At 40.9% G+C, this 13,278-nt stretch overlaps 1 long non-coding RNA gene and 1 pseudogene across 1 annotated transcript in view; one reads left to right on the forward strand and one right to left on the reverse strand.

Annotated features, from left to right (window-relative positions):
• The window catches only part of LOC147824708 (uncharacterized), a 40,863-nt gene that overhangs the window by 26,610 nt on the left and 975 nt on the right, over positions 1–13,278 (reverse strand). Inside the window, exon 2 of the long non-coding RNA XR_015442015.1 lies at positions 7,990–8,118. This is a non-coding gene — a long non-coding RNA (uncharacterized LOC147824708). The remainder of the gene's footprint in view (positions 1–7,989; positions 8,119–13,278) is intronic.
• Positions 2,173–4,336, forward strand: LOC101711896 (replication factor C subunit 4-like; annotated as a pseudogene).

Genomic DNA, 13,278 nt, shown 5'->3' on the forward strand with positions numbered 1-13,278 from the left:
ATCTCTGCACAGAAAAGGAAACAACAGAGTAAAGAGACAGCCTACAGAATAGAAGAAAATCTTTGCCAGTCATTCATCTGACACAGGACTAATATCCAAAATATAAAGAACTCAAAAAGACAACAAAAAGAGTAAGTAATCCAGCTGGGGATTTAGCTCAGTGGCGCTGCGCCTGCTTCACAAGCACAAGGTCCTGAGTTCCATCCCCAGTACTGAAAAAAAAAAAAAAGAATAAGTAATCCAATCAATAAATGGGCACATGATATGAACAGACACTACTCAAAAGAAGTACAAATGGCCAGTAAATGTATGAAAAAAGCTCAACATCTCTAGCCACTAGGGAAGTGCAAATCAAAACTACATTGAAATTCCACCTCACCCCAGTCAAACAACAACAACAAAAACAAAACAAAACCAAAAATGTTGGTGAGGATGGGGGGGGGGGACCTTTATAAACTGTTGGTAGAAATGTGAATTAGAGGGGTGGGGTTTACCTCAGTATCAGCACCTGCCTCGCAAGCGCAAGGTCCTGAGTTGATCCCCGCTACCCGGAAAAAAAAACCAAACCTGTCCTGTCTATGGCCATACCACCCTGAATGCGCCTAAGCAGGGTTGGGCCTGGTTAGTACTTGGATGGGAGAAATGTGAATTAGAATAGCTACTGGAAAACTGTATGGAGGTTTCTTAAAAACTAAAAGTAGAAGTACCATATGATCTGGCTGTACAATTCCTAGGTAGATATTCAAAGGAATCAGTCAACATAAATGAGAGATACCTGCATACCCATGTTTGTTACAGAACTATTCACAATAACTAAACTATGGAATCAATCTAGGTGCCCATCAACAGATGAATGGATGAAGAAGATATTATATCTATATCTATGTTTATTATTATATATACACAATGAATTATTATTCGGCCATAGAGAAGAATGAAATGATGCAGGAAAATGGATGGAATTGGAGGTCATCATGTTAAGCAAAATAAGTCAGACTCATATTTTCTCTCATATGTGAAATCTACAATTCAAACAAAAAGATGACCTCAAGTTAATTCCCTCAAGTAAGAGGGAATACTTAGGAAGAGTAAAGGGACTAGGGGAGAAGGAAGAAAGAAGAGGGCAAGAGATGATAGGGAAGGTGGATACAATCAAAGCATATAAGGAAATGTCACAGTGGACTCCATTAATATGTAAATTAATATACAACAGTAATTATAATTAAAAGGGGAGAAATAAAATAAGATTGTTAGAGATGATATAGAACTGAAAATACAATTCTCCCACCTCTAAAAGAACAAAAATTTAGCATATAATCCACATACTGAAAGAGGTATTGATAAAATGGTATTTGAGATTTACTTCAAAATAAGCCATCAGTGGAAGGAGTGGATGAAAACTATTGTCAATGAGTTGATATTTGAAAGTGGTGGAAATGAAAATTCATTATAACATTTTTTTTTAAATATATCTTTGAAATTTTTCCTTAGCAAGATTTTTAGTTTTGGGTTTGTTTGTTTGTTTTTGTACTGGGGATTGAACCCAGAGCCTTGTGCATGCTAAGCATGTGTTCTACCACTGAGCTATATCCCTAGTCATTAAGTTTTTTAAAAATATAACCTTTATGGTGCACCTAAATTCATCTTGTGTTCATCCATCAATGCACAAATCCTTGAAAGACACTGGCTTAACTGTGAAGGATGAGGACTCAAGAGTTGGATTAGCTAAATTTGAGTTCCGTTGCTACTAGTTTCTAGTTGATCTCAAGTTAGTCACCCAATTACTCTAGGACACAGTTGCTGTATCTGAAAAATCAAGTGTTATCTTTTGCTGCACATTTGAGCCTGTCCTATGTCAGGCTCATTTTGTCCTCACAATCCTGAGAGGTAAGGAAGGCACTATCACTAGTCCAGCTTCATAGATGAGGAAACAGACTGAATTTAGGTGACTGGATGAGTTCACCCTGTAGACTTTGCCTCACCTCCACCCAAGTCTAGATGGTCCTCACCAACTTATCACAAAGTCTCCAATATTTGCATATTTCTAATTGCATCCTCTGCCACCTCAGGAGAAGTTTCCCTGAAGCAAAGCTGAGTTCTCAAATTCCCAGAAGTGTTTCTGTCTGACACCTTCCCAGCTTGCTTAAGGTGACCTGGAGGCTTGGTGCTTGATTCTATATTTGCCTGAGGAATTTGTAGATACAACTTCATTCCCTTTTTTTTTCAGATGCAGATTCCGGTTTAGGACAAACATCTCCAGTGAAAAGCTAGATGAAAAATGATTCTGGGCGACCCCTGCCCTGTGCGGGCCCGGCTGGGGGGAAATGCGGGCAGTCGGGTCTCGGCTGTGTCTATGAGTCTCCTGGCCTGTAATTTCCGCCGTAGGGGACGGAACTGAGACTTCCCGACCACCTCGTTCATTTCCCCATCCCGAATCTCCGAAAATGCTCGCTCGCCAAGCCGAGGAGCAGGAGCGAGGAGCGGCTGAAAGGCCCAGGCTGTGCGGGAAGCCGGTTTGCAGGCAGGGTGAAGTAATCATGCAGGCATTTCTAAAAGGAACATCGATCAGTACAAATCCACTGAGAACCAAGGAGTCGCTGCTACTGCAGAAAGCAGTGGAGAGAACAAGAAAATCAAACCAGTTCCATGGGTGGAAAAACACGGCCCAAAATGTGTGGATGAAGTTGCTTTCCAAAAAGAAGTAGTTGCAATGTTGAAAAAATCTTTAGAAGGGGCTGACCTTCCTAATCTGTTGTTTTATGGGCCACCTGGAACTGGAAAGACATCTACTATTTTGGCAGCAGCTTGAGAACTCTTTGGGCCTGAACTGTTTCTATCAAGAGTTCTTGAGTTAAATGCACCCTATGAACGTGGAAGACAAGTAGTTCGAGAGAAAGTGAAAAATTTTGCTCAATTAGCTGTGTCAGGAAGTCGTTCAGATGGGAAGCCATGTCCTCCTTTTAAGATTGTGATTTTAGGGCTGGGGATTTAGTTCAGTGGTTCCGCTGCCTGCCTTGCAAGTGCAAGGTCCTCAGTTCGATCCCTCGTAGCCCTCCCCCCTCCCAAAAAAGTAAGATTGTGATTTTGGATGAAGCAGACTCTGACCTCGGCTGCTCGGGCAGCTCTAAGACACACCATGGAGAAGGAGTCGAAAACCACACGATTCTGCCTCATCTGCAACTATGTCAGTGGAATAATTGAACCACTGACCTGTAGGGAACAGGGGAAGGGGACGTTACCAGAACCTCTGCAGTTAGTCCTGGTCTCGTGCGAGCCACGGCAGCACACAGCGAATTACAGGAAAGGTAGAAAAATGAGACTGAGAAGAAGCTGAGCTCTGGGTCTGATCAGTGCTGCTCTGGGCGGCAAAGACAAAAGCCCCCAGCTTACCACACCTTTTATTCAGTACATCGGGAGAAACAAATGTAACAAATGACTTGCAGAGAGTTCAATAGTTCACATTGAGATAAACAAGGTGTAACAAAAGGCTTGCAGAGAGTTCAGTACATCTCGGGTAAACAAGATGTTAACAGTCCAAGAACAACTAGGAACTGAGCAGATGTTTGTTCTCCCAGGATGTTTCTTGTCCTGGAGAATCACAGCATCACTGGATCACTGAAGTCTCGGTTGTGACCGGAGGCCAAACTGGAATTATTCTGTAGCTGGGCTGTAGGCAAGAGAACTAGGCCTACTCAAATGATTTTTCCCTAGAATTATGTAGCATTGCTCCCAACGTTGACCTCTAGATGATCAAAGTTCCACTTCAAGCCTCTCTCAGATAAAATTTAACAGCAATGGTTATTAGACATTGCTGAGAAGGAAAATGTCAAAATTAGCAATGAGGGAATAGCTTATCTTGTTAAAGTGTCAGAAGGAGACTTAAGGAAAGCCATTACATTTCTTCAAAGTGCTACTCGATTAACAGGTGGAAAGGAAGTCATGGAAAAAGTGATCACAAACATTTCTGGGTTAATACCAGCTGAGACAATTGATGGAATATTTGCTGCATGTCAGAGTGGCTCTTTTGACAAACTGGAAGCTGTTGTGAAGAACTTAATAAGTGAAGGTCATGCAGCAACTCAGCTTGTAAATCAAGTTCATGTTGCAATATTAGAGAATGATAACCTTTCTGATAAACAGAAGTCTATTGTGACAGAGAAACTTGCTGAAGCTGATAAATGCTTAGCAGTTAGTGCTGATGAACACTTGCAATTGATAAGCCTTTGTGTGACTGTGATGCAGCAACTAATTCAGAATTGTTAGTCTGAAAACTGACCAAAAGCTCACAAGAAATGCTTTGTAATTAAAATACAGGTTGTGAAAATAAAAATGACCAAACCACCTTTAAAAAAAAATGATTGTGGTCTGTAATTTGTAGAGTTGGGCCAATGGGGTTTTCCTGGAAGGACAATTTAAATTTGAAAAACCGAAAAGAGGGAACTGAAGATAATGAACAGAACAACAAGAAACTCTGAATGCTGTTTATTATCTAAAGGGTTTTGTTTTGGTTTTGGTACTAGGAATTGCTAAGGGAGTTCTTGGGCTCTACAGTTGCCCCTTTGGAGCTCAGTCCTCCAAAAAAATTACCAAGGGAAGTGATGAGAGCTCCTTATAACTATTTGTGTTAATCAGCTTTCCATTACTATAACAAATTCCTGAGATAATAAAGTTATAAAGAGAAAAGATTTGGGCCAGGGATTTAGCTCAGTAGTTCTGGCGCCTGCCTCGCAAGCGCAAGATCCCAAGTTCAATCCCCGGTACCAAAAAAAAAAAGAGAAAAGATTTATTTTGGCTCATGGTTTTAGAGGTTTCTGTCCATGATGGGTTGGCTTCATTTCTTTTGGGCCTGTGGCAAGACAGCACATCATGGCAGGAGTGTGTGGAGGAACAAAACCACCAACCTCATGGCCAGGGAGCAAAAGAAAGGAAGAGGAGGAAGCCAGGGTCTCACAATCCCCTTCAAGGGGATCCCTCCAAGAACCTTAAGACCTCTTTGGCGGGTGTGTGTGTGTGTGTGTGTGTGTGTGTGTGTGTGTTTGAGACAGGGTCTCACTGTGTAGTCCAGGCTGGCTTTGAACTCACTATGTACCCCAGGTTGGCCTCAAACTTGCAGAGATCCTCCTGGCTCAACCTACCTAGTACTGGCATTACAAGCGTGCGCCACCCTACAAGGCCAAGCCCAATCTCTTAAAGTTCCACCACCTCCCAGTAGTACCTCCCGGGGGAAACACACCTTACACCTGGGTCTTTGTGGGACATTTAAAAGAAATCCAAACTATAGTACTATTTATTTTTATAACTTGTTTTTCCTACTTCTACATTCAATACAGAAAACTAAAGGATACAGAAAAGCACAGAGTTTCTTTCTTATGTTGATTCAGGAAGAGACAGTTATGAAATAGTTGAAAGAGACAGTCCTGGGTTAAAATCTTAAGACTGTTCATTGCATTCTCTGTGAACTTTGGCAGGTCACCTAATTCTCCTGAACCTATTTCTTTTAATATAAAAGTGAGAATCAACCCAGCGTGGAGGTTCACACCTGTAATCTCAGTGCTTAGGTGGCTGAGGCAGGAGGATTGCCAAGAGTTCAAGGCCAGCCTGGGATACAAAGTGAGTTCAAGGCCAGCCTAAAATACAGGATGAGACCCTGTCTTAAAAAAAAAAAAAAAAAAAAAAAAATGGGAATCACAATATCTCCTACCTCACTGGGTACTTGTGGGGACGAATGAAGGCATATCTAGTTCACTGCATACAGTGGACACTCAATATATGTGTCTTTATGTTCTTCTTTCACAGTTTACAAGACAGATTTTCACTGAAATGTTTCTTGAGCATCCTCAATGTATTATTAGTGCTAGAGGACATAAAGAGATGGGTAAGACTTGCTCTTTCCTCTTGAAGGAATTATGGCTTGAGGAGCAAAGAAATTTTACCAGATTAAGTAGTCCCATATCCTGTATTTAGGAATATACAAAAAGACATTTAATCCCAATTTCCAGCTGTCAGCAGCAGGGGAAAGAGAAGCAAGGTCACACAGCGAGTACTAAATAGTAGAGAGGGGACTGGAACCTAATTAGGACAAATATTGAGACAAGGTAAAATGACAAGGATTTCAGAAATAATATTATGCTGTAAGAAAAGGGGCCAGATAGGGAGGGAAATAATAGAATGAAGGTGTCAGTAAGCTTTCTGGAAAATTCTGACTAGAAAGAGTTAAACCCTTCCTAGAGGGAGCTGATAAGCACCCTGGCTCTGCCAGGTGGCCCAGCTAAAGTTAGTTGCCCCTCCTCTGCCAGTAAACTACAAAGGAGACAAAAAGGGGAGGGGGTTACATAACAGAAAACTCAGCATATAAAATATATATTCACACCTGCCCTCCCGTATTCTCTCACTATATTTCCATTTACTTAATTGCTTGTATATAAAGTCCTTTAAAAAAAAAACACATAATTTTCAGAGATAGGGCCTGACAGAACAAAGAAAACCAAATAAAGCCTACTTAAGAATTTGCACTTAGTTGATGGTGGCTGAATTAAGGGTCCTCAGGCCTGAAACAGCCAATCAGGTTGTGACAAATCTCCAGGGAGGAGACTCTTATCTGCCACCTAATAAAAAGGGCTAAAGACAAAGGCTCTAGGGTTTTTCTGGCTCCAGACCCCCTGCTTTTTCTCACAGGGTAGCTTTCTGTACCTTCCTTTCCTCCTTTCTTTCAAATAAAGTGCCATATATATATTTTTTTTGTACCAGGGATCAAACTCAGGACCTTACACTTGCAAGGCAGGCGCAGTGCTGCTAAGCTAAATCCCTGGCCCTAAACTTTATATTTCTAATTCTTTCTTGATATAAGTTTATGATTCCTGGTTGGCTACAGTGATACAGTGTGGTTCACATTCCCTGGACACAACAGTGTTAGCTTATAGATCAAAAGAAAGGAACAAGTAGGAAATGAGGCTACTATTGACTGGATCAGGGGTTATAAATTCAGCCCTGAGAATGGACTACGTTTTACTTGTGCAGGATTCCACAGCATACTACCTTGCAACATTTCACTATGAAAAACATTAAACATATAGAAGAACAATAGGAAAAACTGTACAATGAATAGCCATCTACCAGCCACCTAGATTAAGTAACAGTTAATTATTTGCTATATATCCTTTGTTACATATTTATTCATCTGTTCCTCTATCTCCATCCATCCATCCATCTTATTTTTTTATGTATTTCAAAGAAATGGCAGAGTTTACCTCTAAACACTTCAGTATGCCTATCATTAACTAGCATTCAGTATTTATTTTTGGTTATATTAGATAAAATTTCTAAGGGGTGATTGGTTTGGACTGAACAAACCAAAAGAAAGGTTCAACAGACCAAATGAAAATGGAGTCATTCGCGCTAACATTCCAAGTCACTAGGCTGAAACTAAGTTATTTGAGAAATCAGGAGAATGAGGAAACAAACCCCCAAACAAGTCAGATTTAGCCAGTGTGAGAAGGAAGTCCCCTCTGATTTAACTTTCACAAGGAAAGTAACTTTGAAATGACCAATCTTCCTTTTGTTCTTTGTTTCTGCTTTCTTCAGCCCTTCTCTGCCTATTAAGCCAAGCTCCTCTGCTCAGCTCATCAGACCACTCATTCTATTTTATAGAATGAAGTGCTGACTGATTTTTAGAATTGCAAATAGAAACAAATTAAGATCTTTAAAGTTGCAGTAATTTTTGCTTTTTGACAGTTTTTTTCCTAGTCTTTTTAGGTTAAATTGATATATAGTGGCATGCACAGATCTCATATCACTTGCTGAATTTTGACACATGCATACAGCCATGTACTCCAAATAAAATACTGAAAGAACATTTTTTAATACTCCAGAAAATTCCCTGAATCTCTTTCCTATCATCCCTTCTCTCTAGACACAACCATTATGGTTATTAGTTGTTGTTGTTTTTTGAGATAGAGTTTCATTTTGTAGTCAGCCTGGCCTTGAACTCACCATGTAGCCTAGGCTGGCCTCCAACTTGTGGTGATTCTTCTGCCCAGGCCTCTGAAGTGCTGGGGTTACAGGCATGTGCCACCATGCCCAACTCATTATTGTGATTTTTTTCCATCGACTAGGTTTAACCTGTTTGGGAACATTACACAAATAGAATCATACAGTGTGTAATCTTTTGTATAAGACTTCTTCCTTTAACCACAATGTCTGAAACATCCCATTCATTTTGTCTGAGAATATAGGAAATAACAAACTCAAATTCTTCCATATTTTCACAACACAAAATATTTCTGTGTCCTCAAATATATAGGAGTTTTGTCCCTCTCCCTCATGCCAAACAAAATAGTCCTTTAGTGGCCACCAGCAGCTCTCCTTTTATTCAGTTCAATTCTGCTACTGTCTAGCTGGAGGTAGCATCAGATCCCACAGACCCAGTACCATGAGACTTACCTCTCCCCATATGCACATACACTATAGACACCAGTACTAAGTACAGGCTTCCAGAACTTCTGACCAGTCTGGATCTAAATTTGGGTTCCCATTCTGGACATGGTGGTACATTCCTGTAATTCTAGTATGCTGAGAAGCTGAGGCAGGAGGGTGGCAACTTCAAGCTCAGCCTGGGCAACTTAACAACTTTGCAATACCCTGTCTCAAAACAAAGAATAAAAAAAGGGCTGGAGATATAGCTCAGTGTGAAGGTCCTAGTTTCTTTCTTTCCTTTTTTGCAGTATCAGTGATCAAACTCAGGACCTTGTGCTTGCCAGGCAGGCAGAGCGCCACTGAGCTACATCCCAGGCCCATGAAGGTCCTAGTTTCAATTCCTAGTACCAAAAATAAGTTGGGGTTCCTATGATCCCCCCTTCTTGGGGTTGATTAATTTGTTAGATGGGCTGCATAACTCTTGAAACATTTACTTACATTTACCAGCTTAATATAAAGGATGTTACATAGGATACAAATGAAAACATGCATTGGGTACAATATAGGAGGAAAGGTGGTACCCTGCACTCATTGGGTACACTACTCTCTGGAAATTTCCATATGTCCAATAACTGGAAGCTCCCTGAACCCAGTCTTATGGATGTTTTTTTCAGTACTCGGAATTTAACTAGGCTTTCCTCATACATACTAGGCAAATCTTGCTAAATTGCCCAATAGGACTCCAATTTGCCATTCTCCTGTCTCAGCCTCCTGAGTAACTAGGATTATTTGTGTGTACAAACACACCCTGCAGAACATAATACTTTGAATTAGTTGCCAACATTTTGGACCTGAGTTCAAATTCTAGTTCTATCACTAACAATCCAATTGAAGGCTAGTTACCTTGCTCCTCTGAGACTCATTTTTCTCATGTCATTATGGAGAAAATTATAGATATTGCTTATTGATTGTTTGCTTGGGAGTGTTCTAAGTATTTTACATATGTGGTCCTTATACTAACTCATGAGGTAAGGTATATTATAATTCCCATGTTATAGATGAGAAATTGAGCACTCTACCTAGGTTGGTGTGAATATTCAATGAGATAGTTACAGTGTGATGAATTCAGCAAATAAATTCCAGGCTCTTGTGTACAAGCAATGAATTGCAAGTGCACACCTGACAACAAGTGAAAAGCAGCTACATTTACTGAAGATCATGGGAAGATGTGCTCAGAGCAAGTCCCTGCTGACAAAAATATGGCACAAACAGAAAAGTGGTGTTGGGATGACAAGAAAGTAAAAAGTACTGCACACAGATAAATCAGGCTTTCAGAATTTAAAGGATATGCACCTCAGCCCAGATGGTTCCCACGGGATTGCTAGGTATGATTAACAGGGTGCTGAGTCGCCTTAGGAGCTCTCAATACACATGCCTGTCCCAGAATTCACTCTGATCTTAATTACATTTATTGCATATTCATGAACCCTTAATGAGGTTTGAGTAGGGTAAAGGTGACTGAAGGTCAGGCCAGGAGATCCAACAAGTATGTGCCCTCACCTACAGTGACAAAGGTCTCCTGGGTTTTTGTTATATTATTTTCTACCTCTTTTAGGACAATGGAAGGAGGAATGGTTCTATGGTGCTATTCAAACTTAAATGAGTGGAAGGGAGTAATGTCCTCAGCTCCCTTTTTCTAACTGCACTAATAGTGCATGTAAAACAGGACATGATTTTGTAATTGTAATGTAGAAAATAAACACCAGGATGCCTGTAATCCCAGAACTTGGAAGTCTGAGCCAGGAAGGTCAATTGCAAATTGAAGGCCAGCTTGGAGAAATAGTAAGTTCCAGGCAAGCCTGAACTATATAGTGAGATTTTGTTTTAGAACAAACAAGGAAGGAAAGAAGGAAAAAAAGAAGAGAAGAAGGAAGAAAGGAAGGAAGCAGAGAAGGAAGGACATATATTAGGTGTTATTGTTTATTTTACCTAGTTGGTCTTTGTAGTCATTTAAATTTACTACTTCTGATTACTACTTAGAAGCAGGGTTGCCAAATAACATACAGGATACTCAGTTAAATGTGAATTTTAGGTAATGAAAACAATTTTAGCATAACTTACATGCAATAGTATTTAGCCATGTTTATGTTAAAAGTTATCCATTACTTATTTGAAATTCAAATTTATCTGAGCATACTGTATTTTTGTTTTCTAGATCTGGCAACCCTACCTGGCACCAGGGACAGAACTTGTGTTCTTCATTTTGCAGATGAGGAAACACCCTCAAAGCGGGGAAATAATGGAGACTCAGGTCATAAGTAGTTTCTTTGGATCCAGGTCTCAGGGTCTCTGAAGCCTCATACAGCGTCTCCTCTCCATAAACATCAAGCTTTTTCAGCTTTCCCCTGCCTCTGGCAATTGAAAGCAGAGCAGTTCCAGGGAAGAGGGGGACAGAGCATGACTAATCCTTCTGCTAGGAAAGCCAGTAAGTGACAGGCGGCAAGTGGGCAGCTTGGGTTTCTCTCCCAACTCCTTCCAGCTCTGCAGTCATCTTCCTTCCATCCTCTTCCAAGTAGCTGGAGAAACTCCTTCCCTTGCTAGTGTTAGTGGCAGGCTCCTTTGGGCTTCCAGTCCCTGCTCTACCTAGCAAGGGTGGGTCCTGTCCAGGCCGACATAGGTATCCTAGGCAGGAGAGTGAAGGTGACTCAGGATTCTATCAGCCACTATTCCTGCATTTTTTTTTTTTTATGTGGCATAGACTGGCCTGAGTTCTGAATCAAGGAGCCTGACAGCCACACTGCATGAAAGAATGAGGGAATGGCATAGCTGAGATTCTCTCGTTGTCTTTACCAACCCAACTTGTCCTTCACTAAGCACCTACTCTGGATCTCCCTGAATCTTCACAACATTTTAGGAAGTAAGATCTATTATTTTTATATAGAGGTTTTGGTACTGGGGATCGAACTCAGGACCTTGAGCTTGTGAGGCAGGCAGTGGAACCACTGAGCTAAATCTTCAACCCAGTAACTCTTTCTTTAGATTCGTAGAACCCAGAACATCTGGTGACTTCAGATGATAGATGGTAATAGAATGTGTAATGCCCCTCTTTGTTTTTAAAAAATTTTTGTGTATCATCTAATGCAAAGGATCTAAACTGCTGTGGTGTTTAAATTGCAGAAGAGTAATCAAGGACTATTGTAATGTGTCTGGTTGAGGAAAGAAAGGAGACACTTGCCCTAGATGAAGATGGCCTAGTCTTCCTGCTTATTGTCCCTCTGCTCCTCCTTTCTCTCCCTTCAAAAGCTTTTGGTGTCCCTGAGTTACCTGAGATGGAGAAATGAAGCTGTCTTCTTCTGAATCCCTATCTTCTCAGGATGCTGGCCTTCAGATTAAACTGTTTTCCTTTTACCAACTCTTGTCTCCCAAGAATTGGCTTTCCAAAGCCAAGCAGACTACAATGACAGGTTGTTGACAAAAGGACTGAATCTTTGATCCATATGTCTCTGAATCTTAAATTATTAAATCTTACTAGGTACTGCTTCCCAGATCAGAGCTAATTCACCCTGTTGATATTACCAAGAAGGTTAGGATAGTATAGTCCCAGGGGTTCTTAAAATGTAATCCCTGGGCATCAGCATCACCTGGGAACTTTTTAGAAATGTTTATTCTTGAGACTGATTGTAGCACTTCCTCCAAAATTGTGGAGGTTGGGATTAGGGGTATGGTTTAGTGTTACAGTGTGTACCGAGTATGCCCAAGTCCCTGGATTCAGTCCCCAACCTGAAGGGGGTTGGAGGAGGGGAGAAGAGAGAAGAAGGGAGAGGAAGGTGAGAGACACACACACACACACACACACACACACACACACAGAGGGAGATATTGATTCTTCTTGGAGAGGAGGCTGGGAGTATAGTTTAGTGCCTAGCAAGTGTGAGGCCCTGATTTTGATCCCCAGCACCAGAAAAAAAATTCTGGGGCAGATGTCTGACAATCTGAGTTTTAACAAGCCCTCTAGGTGATTCTAATGCATTCTACAGTTTGAGAATGTTTGGCATGTAGTAGGAGATGCATTTGTTTTTGGAATAAAATGAGTATACTCAAAACATATTTGTTGCCAGACATGATAGCACATGCCTGTAATCTCAGTATTCTGGGAAGCTGAGGCAGGAGGATTGCAAGTTTGAGCCCAGCTTGGGCAGTTTAGTGATTTAGCTAGACCCTGTCTCAAAAACAAAACATCAGCAAAAACAACAATAAAAAACATCTGATGTGAAGGGCGCTGGGTCCATCCCCTGTACTACAAAAATACACAAATAAGTAAAAAATAAAGTCTATTGAAAACTTTTTTTTTAATGTACTGGGGATGGAAACCAGAAGCACTTTACTACTGACCTCTATCCTAGCCCTTTCCATCTTTTATTATTATTATTATTAGGTACTGGGGATCGAACTTGGGTCCTTGCGCTTGCTCAGCAGGTGGCTAAACCACTGAGCTAAATTCCCGGCCCCTTCATCTTTTATTTTGAGACAGTCTCACTAAGCTGCCAAGCCTGGTCTTGAACTTTTTTTTTTGGTACTAGGGATCGAACTCAGGACCTTGCGCTTGCAAGGCAGGTGGCAGAACCACTGAGCTAAATCCCTGGCCCTGGTGTTGAAGTTTTGATCCTCTTGCCTTAGCTTCCTGAGTAGCTCAGTGGTAAAGTATTTGCCTTGCATACACAAGGTTCTTGGTTCAATCCCTACTACTAAAGCCATAAACAAAACAGCAAATTCTCAGGCTCCATTCCAGAACAGTGAATCAGAAACTCTGGGGACTGGGCTTAGCAATCAATGTGTTTTTAACAAATCTTTCAGGTGATTTTGATG

The sequence above is a fragment of the Heterocephalus glaber genome, unplaced genomic scaffold (assembly GCF_053883595.1).
Source record: "Heterocephalus glaber isolate CG9 unplaced genomic scaffold, H.glaber_assembly_v1.0 deba00001532, whole genome shotgun sequence".
Lineage (NCBI taxonomy): Eukaryota > Metazoa > Chordata > Mammalia > Rodentia > Bathyergidae > Heterocephalus > Heterocephalus glaber.